Genomic DNA, 18754 nt, shown 5'->3' on the forward strand with positions numbered 1-18754 from the left:
CCCAAACCATGCTCAGTCCTGGTGTTCAACGCCAAAAACAAGCAAGGAATTAGCGTTGAACACCCAAAGGAAGCACAGTTCTGGCATTCAGACGCCAGAAACAGGTAAGGAGTTGGCGTCTAACACCACTCCAGCTTCCACCCCTGGCATTCAAACGCCAGTGGGAGATCAGACACATACAAGTGCTGATAATAACCCTTCTAAAAAGGCTTCTCAGCCTACATCTGTATGCAATAAACCTACAGCAACTAAGGTTGAGGAATACAAAGCCAAAATGCCTTATCCTCAGAAACTCTGACAAGCGGAGCAGGATAAGCAATTTGCCCGCTTTGCAGACTATCTCAGGACTCTTGAAATAAAGATTCTGTTTGTAGAGGCACTTGAGCAAATACCCTCTTATGCTAAGTTCATGAAAGAGATCTTAAGTCATAAGAAGGATTGAAGGGAAATTGAAAAAGTTTACCTCACCGAAGAATGTAGTGCAGTCATTCTGAAAAGCTTACCTAAGAAGCTTAAAGATCTCGGAAGCTTTATGATACCATGCACATTAGAGGGTACTTGTACCAAGCAAGCTCTATGTGATCTTGGGGTAAGTATCAACCTAATACCTGCATCTACTATCAAAAAGCTTGAGTTAACTGATGAAGTTAAATCAACCCAGATATGTCTCCAACTTGCTGATGGCTCCATTAAATACCCATCAAGCGTGATTGAAGACATGATTGTCAAGGTTGGGCCATTTGCCTTTCCCACTGACTTTGGGGTGCTGGAAATGGAGGAGCACAAAAGTGCAACTCTCATTCTAGGAAGACCTTTCCTAGCAACTGGCCGAACCCTTATTGACGTCCAAAAAGGGGAAGTAACCCTGAAAGTCAATGAGGATGAGTTCAAGTTGAATGTTGTCAAAGCTATGCAGCATCCAGACACCCTAAATGACTGCATGAGCATTGATATTATTGACTCTCTGGTAAAAGAGGTCAATATGACTGAGAGTCTCGAATCAGAGCTAAAGGACATCTTTAAAGATGTCCAGCCTGATCTAGAAGAATTAGAGAGAATAATAGAACCTCTGAAAATCCCTCAGGAAGAGGAGAAACCTCCTAAACCCGAGCTCAAACCATTACCACCATCCCTGAAATATGCATTTTTGGGAGAAGGTGATACCTTCCCTGTGATCATAAGCTCTACCTTAGAGCCACAGGAAGAGGAAGCACTAATTCAAGTGCTAAGGACACGCAAGACAGCTCTTGGGTGGTCCATCAGTGATCTTAAGGGTATTAGCCCAGCCAGATGCATGCACAAAATCCTATTGGAGGGTGACGCTAAGCTAGTGGTTCAACCACAGAGGCGGCTAAATCCAGCCATGAAGGAGGTGGTGCAAAAGAAGATCACTAATTACTAGAGGCTGGGATTATTTATCCTATTTTTGATAGCCCTTGGGTAAGCCCTGTCCAAGTCATCCCTAAGAAGGGTGGCATGACAGTGGTTCATAATGAAAAAATGAACTCGTTCCTACAAGAACAGTTACAGGGTGGCGTATGTGTATTGATTATAGAAGGCTTAATACAGCTACCAGAAAGGATCATTTTCATTTACCCTTTATAGACCAAATGCTAGAAAGACTAGCAGGTCATGAATACTACTGCTTCCTGGATGGATATTTAGGTTATAATCAAATTGCAGTAGATCCCCAGGATTAAGAGAAAATAGCACTCACATGTCCATTTGGAGTATTTGCATACAGAAGAATGTCATTTGGCTTGTGCAATGCACCTGCAACCTTTCAAAGGTGCATGCTCTCCATTTTCTCTGATATGGTAGAAAAATTTCTGGAAGTCTTCATGGATGACTTTTCAGTATTTGGAGAGTCATTCAGCTCCTGTCTTGACCATCTAGCACTTGTTCTAAAGAGGTTCCAAGAGACTAACCTGGTTTTAAACTGGGAGAAATGTCACTTTATGGTGACTGAAGGAATTGTCCTTGGGCACAAAATTTCGAACAAGGGAATAGAAGTGGATCAAGCTAAGGTAGAGGTAATTGAAAATTTACCACCACCTGCCAATGTTAAGGCAATCAGAAGCTTTCTGGGGCATGCAGGATTCTATAGGAGGTTTATAAAGGATTTTTCAAAAATCGCGAAACCTCTGAGCAATCTGCTAGCTGCTGACATGCCATTTATCTTTGATAAAGAGTGTCTGTAGGCGTTTGAGACTCTGAAAGCTAAGCTGGTCACAGCACCAGTCATTTCTGCACCAGACTGGACATTACCATTTGAACTGATGTGTGATGCCAGTGAACATGCCATTGGTGCAGTATTGGGAAAAAGGCATGACAAGCTTCTGCACGTCATTTACTATGCCAGTCGTGTTTTAAATGACGCACAGAAGAACTACACAACCACAGAAAAAGAGTTACTTGTAGTGGTTTATGCCATTGACAAGTTTAGATCTTATTTAGTAGGATCAAAAGTGATTGTGTACACTGACCATGCTGCTCTTAAATATCTACTCACAAAGCAAGATTCAAAACCCAGACTCATTAGATGGGTGTTGCTTCTGCAGGAGTTTGATATAGAAATAAGAGACAGAAAAGAGACAGAGAACCAAGTAGCAGATCACCTGTCCCGAATAGAACCAGTAGAAGGGACGTCCATTCCTCTTACTGAGATCTCTGAAAACTTTTCGGATGAGCAACTCTTTGTCATCCAGGAAGTACCATGGTTTGCAGACATTACAAACTACAAGACAGTAAGATTCATACCCAAAGAGTACAGTAGGCAGCAAACAAAGAAATTGATCACGGATGCAAAGTACTATCTTTGGGATGAACCATATCTCTTCAAGAGATGTGTAGACGGAGTAATTTGTAGATGTGTGCCTAGAGAAGAAGCACAGAAGATCTTCTGGCACTGCCATGGATCACAATATGGAAGACATTTTGGAAGTGAGCGAACAGCCACAAGAGCCCTCCAATGTGGCTTCTACTGGCCTACTCTCTATAAAGATTCCCGAGTGTTTGTACTTAATTGTGACAGTTGCCAAAGATCTGGTAATTTGCCTCACAGTTATGCCATGCCTCAACAAGGGATCTTAGAGATTGAGTTGTTTGATGTATGGGGTATTGACTTCATGGGACCTTTCCCACCATCACACTCAAACACTTATATTCTGGTGGCAGTGGATTATGTATCCAAATGGATGGAAGCTATTGCAACACCCACTAATGACATTAAGACAGTTCTGAAATTCCTCCAGAAATACATCTTCAGTAGATTTGGTACCCCTAGAGTATTAATCAGTGATGGAGGCACTCATTTATGCAATAAACAGCTTTACTCTGCTTTGGTTTGATATGGAGTTAGCCACAGGGTAGCCACTCTATATCATCCACAGACAAATGGGCAAGCTGAAGTCTCTAATAAAGAACTTAAAAGAATCCTGGAACGGACTGTGATTAACCGTAGAAGGAATTGGGCAAGAAGCTTGGATGATGCTCTGTAGGCATACAGAATAGCATTCAAGACTCCTATAGGGACCTCTCCATACCAGCTTGTGTATGGAAAGGTCTGTCACTTGCCAGTGGAACTGGAACATAAGGCCTACTGGGCAACCAGATTCCTAAACCTTGATGCCAAGTTAGCTGGAGAAAAACGATTGCTCCAGTTAAATGAGCTAGAGGAATTCAGACTCAATGCTTTCGAGAATGCAAAAATTTACAAAGAGAAAGCAAAAAGATGGCATGATAAGAAATTGTCATCCAGAGTCTTTGAGCCGGGGTAGAAAGTTCTGCTATTTAATTCTAGGCTCAGATTATTTCCCGAAAAATTGAAATCCCGGTGGAGAGGACCATATGTGATTACAGGTGTGTCACCATATGGATACGTAGAGCTTCAGGATAATGATTCTAACAAAAAGTTCATTGTTAATGGACAGAGAGTCAAACATTATCTTGAAAGAAATTTTGAGCAAGAATGCTCAAAACTGAGACTTGACTAAAGCTCAGTAATAGTCCAGCTAAAGACAATAAAAAAGCGCTTGCTGGGAGGCAGCCCAGCCATTTACAAAGTTTATTTGTTAAATAATTGATTTTTACAGGTTTATGTCAATTATCTTCAAGGTAAAATAGCAATTGCTTAAGTTCACAGAGTTACAGAAGGATTCGCAGGATAAAACAGTAAAAAGGAAGCTCACTGGTGCGAAAAAGCCAGTAAAAGCTATTTTGGGCATTGAACGCCCAAAAGAAGCATTTACTGGGCGTTGAACGCCATAAAGAAGCACCTTCTGGGCGTTTAACGCCAGATTTACAGCATTCTGGGCGTTCAGAGAAACGCCCAGTGACAAAGGAGTTCCTGGCGTTCAACGCCAGAAAGAAGCAACAGCTGGGCGTTGAACGCCTAGAAGAAGCTGCAAATGGGCGTTAAACGCCCAAAACATGCAGCATTTGGGCGTTTAACGCCAGGATGGTGGGAAGGAGGTAAATTCGTTTTTACTTCACAATTTTTTAATTTTTTTTTATGTTTCAATTCATGATTTCTTGCATAAACATGTTACAAACTCTCATCCTTCAATTCCAAAAATTTTAATCCTAATTGCTAAAATCCCTTTTTCAAAAAATATCAAATGTATCTTAATCCATAAACACAAATCTTTTTCCAATCCAATCTAACTCTTTTTCAAATTTTTCAAAACTCAATTATCTTTTAAAATCTTTTTCAAAATAAAAATTCAGATTTATCTTTTTCAAATATCATTCACAACTTTTTATTTTTAAATTATATCTTTTTCTTATCATATTTACCTTTTATAAATCATATCTTCTATCTTATCTTTTTAAAATTTTTGAAAAACCCCCTCCCTTTTAAATCCACATTCGGCCTCCCTCCTCTCATCCACCATTCGACACTAGCTCTCCTTCTATCCCTCTCTTTTCTTTTCTTTTGCTTGAGGACAAGCAAACCTCTAAGTGTGGTGTGTTTATCCATGATCACTAAACCATACCCACTAAGATCATGGCTCCTAAAGGAAAACAATCCACTCCAAGAGGCAAGAAAGAGAGTATTCCAAAACCACTTTGGAATCAAGGGAAGTTCTTAACCACAGAACATTCAGACCATTACTACAAAATAATAAGTCTAAGATCAGTGATCCCGGAAGTCAAATTCGATTTGAAAGAAGATGAATATCCGGAGATCCAAGAACAAATTCGAAACAGGAACTGGGAAATCCTAGCTAATCCTGAAACAAAAGTGGGAAGGAATATGGTTCAGGAGTTCTACGCTAATCTGTGGCAAACAGACAGGCAGAGAATATCTGGAACTGCCCTCTATGACTATCGAACCTTGGTCAGAGGAAAGATTGTTCATATTCACCTTGACAAAATCAAGGAGATCTTTAAGCTACCTCAGCTGAAAGATGACCCAGACTCCTTTAATAGGAGAATGATGAGAACAAACAAGGGCTTGGACAAGATTCTAGAGGATATTTGCATCCCTGGAGCCAGGTGGACCACCAGTACCAAGGGCGTCCCAAATTAACTCAAGAGAGAAGATCTCAAACCAGTCGCCAGAGGATGGTTGGACTTCATTGGGCGTTCTATATTGCCCACTAGCAACCGTTCTGAAGTCACCGTTAAAAGAGCAGTGATCCATTGCATTATGTTGGGAAAAGAAGTGGAAGTTCATCAACTGATTTCATGTGAACTTTACATAATTGCAAACAAGAACTCCAAAGATGCCAAGTTGGCTTATCCAAGCTTAATTTCTATGCTCTGCAAAGATGCTGGAGTAAGGATGGGAATAACTGAGTATATCTTAATTGAGCGGCCAATCACTAAAACCACAATGGAAAAACAACAAGTGCATGATGACCCCATTAAGAGGAGAGCACAGGAATTTCTCCCGGAAATCCCTCAATTTGAATATTGGGAATATCTTGAAGCATCTGTTACCAAGTTGCAAGAAGCTATGGACCAAATAAAGGAAGAACAGAATAATCAAAATAGCATGCTTTGCAAATTGCTTAGGGAACAAGAAGAGTAAGGGCGTGACTTAAGGGAACTGAAGCGTCAGAAATTATCTCTTGAAGGACTAAGCACCCCACAGACTAGAGGAACATCCACTTCCCAAAATAAAGGTTGTTGAGTTCTAATTTTAGCTTTAACTCTGTGATAGTTTTTATTATAGGAATTTACCTTAAAAGTTATATATAAGTAGTAGTAATTAGTATATCTATTTTAATTTTATTTTCAATTAAGTCATAATTTATTTTTCTCATCATCATCAAACATGAATAAAATAGTAGATTTTTAGAATAAAGAGGCAATTTATATTTTTCGAGTATTTAATAAGGAAAATTCTAATTAATTATATGTGGTGGTAATACTTTTTGTCTTCTGAACGAATGCTTGAACAGTGCATAATTTTGATCTTGAATTTTATGAATGTTAAAATTGTTGGCTCCTGAAAGAATGATGAACAAGAGAAATATTGTTGCTGATCCAAAAAACATGAAATTGATTCTTGAAGCAAGAAAAAGCAGTGAAAAAAATTTCAAGGAATCATTGGATAAAGAAAAAGAAAAAGCCAATAACCCTTAAAACCAAAAGGCAAGGGTGAAAAGGATCCAAGGCTTTGAGCATTAATGGATAGGAGGGCCCAAGGAAGTAAATCCAAGCCTAAGCGGCTAAATCAAGCTGTCCCTAACCATGTGCTTGTGGCATGCAGGTCCAAGTGAAAAACTTGAGACTGAGTGGTTAAAGTTGTGATCCAAAGCAAAAGAGTGTGCTTAAGAACTCTGGACACCTCTAATTGGGGACTTTAGCAAAGCTAAGTCACAATCTGAAAAGGTTCACCTAGTTATGTGTCTGTGGCATTTATGTATCCGGTGGTAATACTAGAAAACAAAGTGCTTAGGGCCACGGCCAAGACTTATGAAGTAGCTGTGTTCAAGAATCAACATACTAAACTAGGAGAATTAATAATACTATCTGAATTCTGAGTTCCTATGGATGCCAATCATTCTAAATTTCAAAGGATAAAGTGAGATGCCAAAACTGTTTGGGAGCAAAAAGCTACTAATCCCGCTCATCTAATTAGAATCCGAGCTTCACTTAAAACTCTGAGATATTATGGCTTCTTGATTTCTTTTTATCCTATTTTATTTATCTAATTGCTTGAGGACAAGCAACAGTTTAAATTTGGTGTTGTGATGAGCAGATATTTTATACGCTTTTTGGGGGTAATTTCATGTAGATTTTAGTATATTTTAGTTAGTTTTTAGTAGATTTTTATTAGTTTTTAGGCAAAAATCATATTTCTAGACTTTACTATGAGTTTGTATATTTTTCTGTGATTTCAGATATTTTCTGGCTGAAATTGAGGGAGCTGAGCAAAAATCTGATTCAGGCTAAAAAAGGACTGCTGATGTTGTTGGATTCTGACCTCTCTGTACTCGGAATGAATTTTTTGGAGCTACAAGAGTCTAATTGGCGCGCTCTTAATTGGGATGGAAAGTAGACATCCAGGGCTTTCCAGCAATATATAATAGTCTATACTTTGCGCGAAAATAGATGATGTAAACTGGCGTTCAACACCAGTTCCATGTTGCAGTCTGGCGTTCAGCGCCAGAAACAAGTTACAACCTGGCGTTCAACTCCAGAAACAGCCCAGGCACGTGAGAAGCTTAAGTCTCAGTCTCAGCACACACCAAGTGGGCCTCAGAAGTGGATTTCTGCACTATCCATTTTAGTTTACTCATTTTCTGTAAACCTAGGTTACTAATTTAGTATTTAAACAACTTTTAGAGACTTATTTTGTATCTCATGACATTTTTAGATCTGAATTTTATACTCTTTAATGGCATGAGTCTCTAAAATCCATTGTTGGGGGTGAGGAGCTCTGCAGCGTCTCGATGAATTAATGCAATTATTTCTGTTTTCCATTCAAACATGCTTGTTCCTATCTAAGATGTTCATTCGCGCTTCACTATGAAGAAGGTGATGATCCGTGACACTCATCACCTTCCTCAATCCACGAATGTGTGCCTGACAACCACCTCCATTCTACATCAGATTGAATGAGTATCTCTTAGATTTCTTAGTCAGAATCTTTGTGGTATAAGCTAGAATTGATGGCGACATTCATGAGAATCCGGAAAGTCTAAACCTTGTCTGTGGTATTCCGAGTAGGATTCAAGGATTGAATGGCTGTGACGAGCTTCAAACTCGCGATTGTTGGGTGTAGTGACAAACGCAAAAGGATCAATGGATCTTATTCCGACATGATCGAGAACCAACAGATGATTAGCCGTGCTGTGACAGAGCATTTGGACCATTTTCACTGAGAGGATGGAAAGTAGCCATTGACAACGGTGACACCCTACACACAGCTTGCCATGGAAGGAACTTTGCACTTTTGAAAGTGAGGAAGCATTATGTTACAGAAATTCAGAAGACAAAGCATCTCCAAAACTCCAACATATTCTCCATTATTGAGTAACAATTATTTATTTGATGTCCTTTCACTTTTTACAATTGAACTTGAAAGACAATATTGTTGGCATCCTGACTAAGAATAATAAGATAACCATAGTTTGCTTCAAACCAACAATCTCCATGGGATTCGACGCTTACTCACGTAAGGTATTACTTGGACGATCCAGTGCACTTGCTGGTTAGTTGTGCAGATTGCAAAAGTGTGATTGCAATTTCGTGCACCAGTGCCTATTAACTTTGAGCGGATTTAGTTTTCAATATCACTTGAAACTGCTATTTATTTTGTTTTGATCTCAAAGTTGTGGTGAGATATAAGTTATATAACTGATATCTGATTTCAACATGGATTTTAAAACCTGAAATTTGTTTAATGGTTTTCACATTCCTCATTTCCATATTTAGAAGTTTTAATATGGCAAAACTTGTCATATTTTTGGTGAAGCACGATGAAAAATGAATAAAACTTTAAATTTTTTTAAATAAGAAAAAAAATTGTAGCTCAAGTCTTATAGGGAATTTAATCATCTATCAATATTTCGGATAATCTATCAAATTTTCTTAGTTAATCTGACTTATATGTAGCTCTTTTCACAGGTCAATATAGATTCCCTAATCTAAAACTCTAGCTTTTGTGGGTAAAGAAAATTTTGACTACACTTAACAGAAAATCAGGTCACCAATTTTTTGGAATTTGATTGAGTTAATTCCTAATCTACATTTACAAAGTATGTTTCCTTTTGAGAATATTATTTTTAGTTAGAAACTTAATTTTTTTTCCCATTCTATGATATATGTGTGCATCCGGTTTCTAGTTTCAACTATTTGAATTTCTTGCCAGCTTTAACATAAAGAATTAAATAGACTGATTATGCTGTTGTAATTATAAGTGTTTCAGTTATTCAAATTGAAGAATTTCACAAATGTGATGATAGCATGTTAATTTTGTATATTGTGCAGGCACGCTATGAAAATTCTATTGTTGTTGAATTGGATATTGCATCACGGAAGGAATTCAAACTCATAGAACATGACCTTGAATGACTATGGGAACGTAAGAAAGACATGACTTCTATGATGTTAATGTAATAAGATTTTTCACACACTAATTCTTCATATATTGGGCTTGTTTGACTATGATGTAACTCTCAGCGTTATCTCGAAATAAGATTTAAGAAACATCTGAAGAACCATGGGAGGTGGTTCCAGATTAACTGGATAAAGAAAACGTTGTCTCTTCTGATAGTTCTAATTAGACTGATTCTGTTAAATAAAATGCTTTCATGCTGTCGTATGACCTCAATAAAATGTCAAATGAAAATGAATTTTCTTATAGTGGAATGTCTCCTGAGAAGAAGGATGCATGGTACTTAGCTATGTAGATAAAATTATACTTAAAGTTTTGAGGATAGTGCAATAGTTTAGTTGAAAATTTTCATTTCAGGCTGTATAGGATAATTGAACTAATTTGTTGAATTTGTCGTGACTTTATAACTGTTCAATTTGTTATTAGGGATTGTTATTATGTCACGTTGAAGGCTCTTAGTCTACCGTTTTACATATTCCAAGACATGTTGAAATACTATCGAAAGTTGGTGAGTAATATATTTTTGATTGGCACATTGAGTGAATTGGATTCTTAATCTCTGTGTTATCATTGCTATTATTATACATATCTTTGTTATTATGCTAATCTAATTTTAGGTGTCTATTATTATCTATATTATTGTACTTTTTATTAGTGTGGTGATTTACTTACTAAAACAATTTGCCTCCCAAAAAAGTAATTTTTTGAGTTATCTTTTTTTAAAAGATTTTTTTAAAAAATTATAATAATTTTATGTTTAAATATCTCATGAAAAATATTTTTTTAAGTGTCAATTATATTTAGATATAAGAAAATAAAACACTTTTTATGTATTTATTATGTACAAAACATTTTTTTTAATAAAAAAAATCTTTTAAAAATATATATATTATTCTGATGTAAAAATTCTGCCATACAAAATATCCCGTATCATAATTTTAATAACAAAGATTATGCAATTATTTTTGTTTTAGAAATAAAATATTTATTTATAAGTTTAGCTTTGGTCATATTTTTATACTTCAGATTCTTATTATTATTATCTTTATTATTATTATACTTATTATTAGCATATATTATTATTAACCCATATTGATTATTAATGCGGTGTGCCGATGTCCATTATTATTCTGATGCCATTATTATTATTATTATTATTATTAAAACACTAACACATTGCTATATTATTTTTCTTCTCCTTCGTGGTATATTCCAATTGACCATAACTCCTAGACTCCTAGTTGTGACTCCCATAACCCTCTAGTCATCGAAGTTCTCGCCTGAGGAAGGTCTGACCTCTCGCAGCTCTCGCCTCTCGCCTCTTGCAGCTCTCGACGTCGAAGGATTGCTCAACTCCTCACATCGTCGTGTCAGTCTTTTATGAACTGCTTGTCGCCTCGTCGTCTCTGATTTTGTTGTCAAGCTCGAACCTGTCGTAGTCGTCGTTAGTCTGGAGCTGCTGCTGGCCCGTCTTCTCTTCTCTAGTAAGCATTCCTCCCAATATTTTTAATTTATATTTATTATATTATTATATTATTATAAGTAAAAATTTATATGCAGTTAATTTTTATGTGAAGTTGATATTTAAAAACAATTAGATAATTTGACAAGTTTAACTAAATATCATCTAACGATTTTCAACTATCAACTTTATATGAAGACAACTGCATGTGAATCTTTACCTATTATTATATACTATAAGTATTTATTGAAAAAATAATATTAATAGATATCAGATAATCATGAAAAGAAAAAATAAATTATGATTAATAATTTTTTTTATCTTTTTAATATATATAAAATTAATTGAATATAAGTAAATAGAAAATTGATATATGTATTATAATTTGGATATATATTAGTAAGAAACAATGTAGCTTGGTGGTTAGATTGTCTTTCTTGCAACTCTGGAGTGAGCAGTTCAAACCCTATGACATTTTCGTTTTGGAAAATTTTCCAAAAACCACACAGCTTTGACACTTGGCGCGCTGGAGCTTATGGAGAGCATGGTGGACTTGCAGAATCTAGATGCATCGTAGCTTCGCCTTCAGTTGGGATTGAACGGTTCGGTCCGGTCTGATATTCACCGAATTTGGCCGGTTTTAGACGGTTTGTTACGGGTTTAACTGGTTCATTTCGGTTCTCTACTTTGAACGGTCCTAACCTTAGACCGGACCGGTGTAGAGTTTGGTTTATCGATTTTTCGGTCGAACCGGTCAGTCTGATCCGGTTCTGACAACTATGGTCGGAACAACAAAGGAGGAGAGTTGGTAGAGGAGAGTCATGGACCACAGTGTACAAAAGAAAATATGACTCTTATATCAATGATGAAGCAAGAGCAATTAGTGTAAGTACTACTTCTTGAGATTTTGTGTTGTATCCCGTTAGTTTCAAATATAAATATGGGTTGAAAGTGTATTATCGTATTAGTATGCTCTAGCTCGCCTGTTCATATGTTTGCTGATTTATATTTCTTGAAAGTGATAAATTATTTAAATAGAACACATAGGGAAAAAGAGATTTCTAAATTTATAGATGATAGATAAATCCACTTTCTTCGGAGATATACATGCAGTTTTGCAAACACTTATTATAATTGTTCTCTTTTTATCTTTTTCTCCAAGTAAAAAAGATAAAAGTACATAGGTTAATTGTTTAATTTATCTTGTTTTATCCATTTATATTTATAAAGTTGTATTGGTTGAATGTTATTTTACTGTGAAGAAAGTCATGCAGTTAATTATCCTGTTTGACAATGTTCTTGACATGAGATAGACCAATCAACAAATTAATTCTTTTTGTTGATTTATGTCTGTAGGAAAGAATTCACGAGATTGAGCAACAGGATGAGTCTTCTAGAGTGTTGTCTCAAAATGATTCGCTTGCTTAAGCTCTCGAAAAATAAAACCAGGTAGAGTGCGCGGCATGGGTTTCGAACCGACTCCTAGTCAACTCTTCGGTCCAAATTTGCATCTGCCGAGTAAAGGAGTCCAAGTAGAGGAGACCCAAAAAAAGCTGCTTAAACTACAAGCAGAGCTAAAAGCCGAGAAGTTAAAAAGGAAGACGATGGAGGATGAAGCAACAATAGAGAAGTAAAAGAGGCAGGCAATGTAGAGTGCTTTGAGATATCTATTTCAACAGCAAGGTGAGGAGCTGCCACCAGATATCACTGCGGGGATGAGTTCCGTGGAAGGATAGAGTGAAAAATAGAATATTAGGATTGGAATGATTTTGTTTTGAATTTGACTATGCAACTCTTTGCCAAAGATTTACTTTATTGATATTTTTATAAATATATTATTTTGTTTTGCAGATGATTTTTTTTGTTTTTACCACAAGTTTAGATTCAATAGATGAAAAATATTAAGATTTAAAAAAATCTAAAAAGCGCAAAAAAATATCTATAGTATTTAAAAATATATTTGTAATTTTTAAAGAAAAACCCAATTTTTTTCAATTTTGTATTGAATTCTGCCGCAGTTTTAAACTGCCGAAAACAGTCTTAAATTTGAAAAAACCGTCCTAGATTGCAGCGATTTGTAACCATCGGTAAACATGCTCCAAACCCTGCCACTTCCATATTACGACGGTTTGTAATTGCCGGTAAACATGCGTAAAACCATGGCACTTGTATATTGCGGCGGTTTTTACATTAGATGTCGCAAAATACAGATTCAGCAACGATTATATCAACGGATAGCAGTTTCTGAAAATCGCCGTGAAATCAACTCCCTGCGCCAATAACTAGGGCGGTTCACTCAACTGCCGGTATTTGATTTTGTGGCAGTTTTGTACCGCCGCTAATTATGAAAGAACCGCCGCAATATTTCGTACTCTCTTGTAGTGAGATGAGAAAGATAAAAAAAGATAATTGAGAAATAAAATAAAGATCACTGTGTATGTATAAAAAGAAAAAGGTGAAAAAGGATAGTTAAGAGAATAAATTTTACAATTAATTCCCAATGATAAGAATTGAAATCAAAAGCTATAAAATATTACTTCAAGTAAACGCACGTTTGAGAATAAAAATCATGTTAAAAAAATATCCAATATTTAAAATTTTTTAACATACATTCATACTTTTGAACCCTAAACCAAAGAGTAAATAGCCAAATTGGTCCCAAAAAATATCCCGATCTCCAAATTGGTCCCCGAAAGAATAAAGTAATCAAGAATGTCCCCGAAAAATTTAAATTGGTAACGTTAGTCCTTCCGTCTACCTTCTGTTAATTCCGTCATTGAGGCCGTTAACTGTTGCTTATGTGGCCGTCAGTGTGGCATATCAGCATGCCAGCTTGGTGCAGAGTGGCTAGTGACAAGATATGTTTCGCTATTTATGTCAAACTAGTCCTAGGTATGTAAACCCTAATCCCTTCTTAGTGTGAAATACATTGTTGCTGCAGCTTTAGATTGATTTTGCAAAGGCCGAAATTGTTGAGCAACTGCACGATGGGTAGCGTAGGTGGGGTCGCAGTCGACAACTGTCGCAATCACACGGAAACCATGCTTCGAGCTCGTCGCTGCAGCGGCAGAGGAAGAACACCGACCAAGTGTGCTTTTATGGGCTGAAGACAGTGATCAAGAAGTCTGGGACAAAAGAAAATCCAGATAGATTGTTCCATGCTTGTCCAAGATACAGGGTGAGTTATGAATATAGTCTTCTTGAAGCTTCTAATTATTTGTGTGGGATTTTGACATTTTTGTAACCTAATGTTTTGCAGGAGGGCAGTCACTGCAATTACTTTAGGCAAGGTTGCGAGAACCGGACCGGTCAATAAACCGGTGAGGTCACTGGTTCAATGGTTTACTGGATCGACCGGGGTTCAACCGGGGTTCAACCGTTTAATTAAATATTAAATAAAATTATTAAAAAACCTAAAAATAATTTTAAATATATAAATTCAATAATTTCTAACTTAATAAAATTTAAAATTTCACATAATAAATTATCCATTACTTAATATTAGAGGTTCACAAACAACTTCAAACATCAAAGTTTAGGTCTATGTGGATGATCAAAGTTTGACACTTTGACTTGTGACTGATGAGCCATTATGAATGCTTTCATTATCTTTATGGGGTGGCATGGACTTTTTAGAGGGTAGACAAGATGGGATGGCTTTCTTTACTTGAAAAGAAAAATGACATGTGAATTATGAAAGAAATGGACCACATCTTCAAACCATTTTGGAGGGGACTTCTCTGCTTACTTGATCTCGTGGAAGGCTGCATGCAAATGCCATTTGCTTCAACATATAACACATGCTTTACATTTCTCCAATAAAGTTTATTTCGAATGAGTTCTACAAAAGCTTACCCTAGCCACTACCCTAGTAAGTTGTAGTTTATCTAAACACACACAAAGCTGATCTTAGAGATGTAAAATATATGTTGAAATTTTCAAATGTAATGATTATTATTGAGTATTTTCTATTTACAATTCTTAACTAATACCTTGGCAAAATCTTTACTAAAATACTTTCACAAGTAATAAGGTACTGTGTTTTGATTCTTAAACTGAACAAACTTATAGCTTTGAAAAGCTTTATTTTTCAATGTAATGAAAAGAGTTCAAGTAATTATGTGAACCCTATGCCTTTGCCTATGGGACTATTCTATAATTGTCTAACAACATATTTTGGTAAATGATCAGCATGTTCATGGAAGATATAGTTTAGCAATCAGAATCAACACAAGAGAAGAGTAGGACATCCATTCAAAGTATATATACACATACTTTTTCATTCAAAATTTCTTGGAGCCTTCGCTGGACGATTTGTATATCCTGTAAGCAGCAATGCACATTGTGAAGTTACCAATAACGGTCAGCGCCGCTTGAAGAGCCACCAATACCTGCAACTCATTACAGAACCCCTCATTCATTTTGTATGTTCAACCTATTTCAATAAATTCGAGAGCACAAGTGCACAACTCATTAATCCTAAAATTATCAATAATTATAATATAATTGTGAATCATACAGAATTAGCATTTATGTGATATTTATAGCATCAAATAACCCAATTTACTGATGAACAAATAACCTCAGCAAATAAATCAAAAACATTCAAAGAAAATCAAATTCATGAAGCAGCAAACAAAAATCAGAAGCAGCAAATAAAAATCATGAAGCAATCAAAACCCAATTCACTGATGAACAAATAACCTCAGCAAATAAATCAAAAAAATCAAAGAAAATCAAATTCATGAAGCAGCAAACAAAAATCAGAAGCAGCAAACAAAAATCATGAAGCAATCAAAAACAAATTCACTGATGAAGGCAAAATCGCAAACAAAATCAAACACAGAACCTCAGAAGGCGACGCTCGGCGAGGACGACAGAGGAGGCGGGCTCGGCAAGAAGCAGGACGCGGTGGTGGTTGCGGTGGTCAACATCATCGCTGCTGTGGATGGCTGGCTGCTGGATGCGGTGGCGATGGCGATGGCGGTGGGCTTCACTGATGGCTGTGGGTGGCTGGGTGCTGGTGATTTCGAGCTTGTGTGATTTCGAGCTCTGGAGAGTGGAAAGTGGAAACTGATTGCTATTAGGGCTTCCTTCCATTTACGCGTTTTCTTTTTTTTTATAAGCCGAAACGACATCGTTTAGCATATTAGTTTTCAAAGCAAAAATCGCTAAAAAACCGGACGATTCTTCCGGTTCATCGGTTAACCGCCGGTTCGACCGATTTTTCTACCGGTTTTTTACCGTCGATTTTTTACGTTATTCGGACCGGCTAAGTGATCGGTTCCCGGTTATTTCAGTTGAACCAGCCGGTCCGGTTCGGTTTTCAGAACCATGACTTTAGGTGGGCTGAGGATGATGAGTATGAAGGATTAGACGGTGCAAAGGGAGATGTTAAAACTTTTGCAGAAATAGAGAGTGATGTTGTTGTCTTGAACCATAACCTATCATGGAGAATGATGAGCTTAGAAGCTGAAATTAGAGCACTTATGATGCAACTGTATTATGGATTGATAGTTGTGATTGTGGTTTTTATGATTATGTTTATGTTCTTTAGTGGCAAGTGAAGCAGTTATTGTGAAAATGTGGATGTTGTGAACCTTCATAGTTTGCTGTTATTTTAATATGAACAAACTTAAGAGTTAACCTGTTGATATGCCATGTTCATGTTTTTTTACTATTAAAAAGGTTCTCTACTTGCACCATTTTTGTTGATCATAACATAATTTAAGCAAATCAGAAGAAACAGAATTAAAATTAAGTGAATTAGGAATAGCATAACATCACCAATGGTGTACCAGTTTTCATTGTCTCAGATTCAAATAACAACATTGTTTTAACATGATAATAACACAAAAGTAGAAGCTGATAGTCAAATACCAATATACCACAAAGGGCTGTACAAAAAACAGGGCTATCTAATATACCACAACTACCACATTGTTTACAAATGGCAAATTTTGGCCATGACAAAATAACAGATACTAATTGCCCTATATTTCATGTCTTCAAGTCTTCAACTCATTCCATGTCTTTTTTTTCTGAGAGTTTTGAATCCCGGAGTTGGAACAAATGTCATAAAGCTAGCAAGCTTCTTGGCTGTTGCGGAGCTGCTACCCTTGATCATTTCAGCAGATACAACAATTGGTCTTAGAGCAATAGGCTTTGGAGAGGCATTTTCCTTTGTCATGGCCTTGGTGACATGGAGTTTTGAAGACCTTTTTTTACCTCTAGTCTGCATCAAACAGTTATCATCATTGTCTCAAACGAAAACAGATTGTTAATGAACTACAAATGGTGATATTCAGCAGATGCAAGTTACTAATGTTCAATTTAAAACTGAATACAAGATAGCCTGAGTAACATTGGTTGAGGTCTGTGATTGTTGTGTCAGTGGAAGCTGAGCATCCTGACTAACAGGAATTTCAGTCTGTTCATTTGGAGCAGCTAGTGCTACTCCAGGGAGTGTCTGAATGGGCTGAGTGTCAGCTACGTTTTCTACTTTCGGACCAGGTGTAGCTTGTGGTGGTGGCACAACTGCAAGCTGCAATTACATTAGCCTTGCCTTCTCTTGAGCATCATCTTGCTTTTTCTTGCTGCAAGTTCTCTTGTTGTGGCCCACCTCTCTACAGTACATGCACCGAATTGGAGTATACTTCCTTTTCATCTTTGTCTTCGTGCCAGTGGGTCCTTCAGCCTTGTCCTTCCTTCTCTTTGTTATTGGTCTTCCTGGTTTAGGTTTTATTGGAGGTGGAACAGATGCAGGAGAACCAGTTTTCTCCCATAGCTCTTGTCCCTTGACAGGATTCATATTGAATTGGTACGTTCTTCTGTACGCCTCCATAGTCAACCATTCGTGGCAATACTCCTCAGGCCTCTTATCATTTTTTTCTTGAATGGCCGATATTGCATGCATACAAGGCATTCCTATAAATTTCACAAAAACAAATTTCATTCAGTGAAGTACGAAATATGGTATGTATCTAAAACTTGAAATGAGTTAGGAGTTGAACATGTCAACTGCCAAAACCTGCAGGAGCATGCATGGTTACCCAAATCTACCACCATATTAGTTGGCCATCCTTGAACTTCGTACAAGACCTCTTTGGCATCACCCGACCAGTGGGGAGCCCAGTTTCTGGATAACTTAATAAGAGATTCTAGCCTACTTTGCTGAACTGAAGTAAGTATTCCTTGATAATTCATTAGCTTTAGTCTGTTGTCAGTCATGCTTTTCATAACCATTCTTTGCACCTCCTCTGCCAGGCTCAGAATAGACTTTCCTCTTTCATGCTTGGTCTTTGCATTGAAGGATTTACAAGCGTTGTTGCATATGCTGTCTACCTTTGGCCCTTCATTGAAATGGGCTTTTGTCCAGGCTTCCTTCGGCCACTTGGCTAAATATTTTCAAGCTTGTTGCTTAATCCTCTTGATTCTAGTCATATTCCTTTCGAACTCAACTGGAGTTCTTGATGTTGCACACTCCCAGACCAAGTCTTTAAACTTGATGCTGCCCCACTGTTTAGAGAAGTTCCTCCACAAATGTCAAACACAAAATCTGTGCGGAACTGATGGTAGGAGTTCTTTCACAGCAGGTATTAACCCTTGCACAAACAGTCAAACCCGAAAAGATTTATAGTCATTTAGTCCTTAAAAGAATCATCATTAAATCAGAAAGGTCCTTAAAAATTAAATCGCGAGTCAAATTGGTCCTCACC

At 36.9% G+C, this 18754-nt stretch overlaps 2 long non-coding RNA genes across 2 annotated transcripts; one reads left to right on the forward strand and one right to left on the reverse strand.

Annotated features, from left to right (window-relative positions):
• The first annotated feature begins 10765 nt into the window (after positions 1–10765).
• Positions 10766–12835, forward strand: LOC127739775 (uncharacterized). The gene is made up of 3 exons (XR_008000498.1): positions 10766–11058; positions 11546–11921; positions 12393–12835. It is a non-coding gene; the product is annotated as an uncharacterized LOC127739775 (long non-coding RNA).
• Positions 12836–14479: 1644 nt separating this feature from the next.
• LOC127748304 (uncharacterized) lies at positions 14480–16106 on the reverse strand. Its single transcript, XR_008010253.1, has 3 exons — positions 15886–16106; positions 15312–15427; positions 14480–14800 (listed from the first exon to the last, which is right to left on the reverse strand). It is a non-coding gene; the product is annotated as an uncharacterized LOC127748304 (long non-coding RNA).
• Between the last annotated feature and the right edge of the window lie 2648 nt (positions 16107–18754).

The sequence above is a fragment of the Arachis duranensis genome, chromosome 6, assembly GCF_000817695.3.
Source record: "Arachis duranensis cultivar V14167 chromosome 6, aradu.V14167.gnm2.J7QH, whole genome shotgun sequence".
NCBI classification, from domain to species: Eukaryota; Viridiplantae; Streptophyta; class Magnoliopsida; order Fabales; family Fabaceae; genus Arachis; species Arachis duranensis.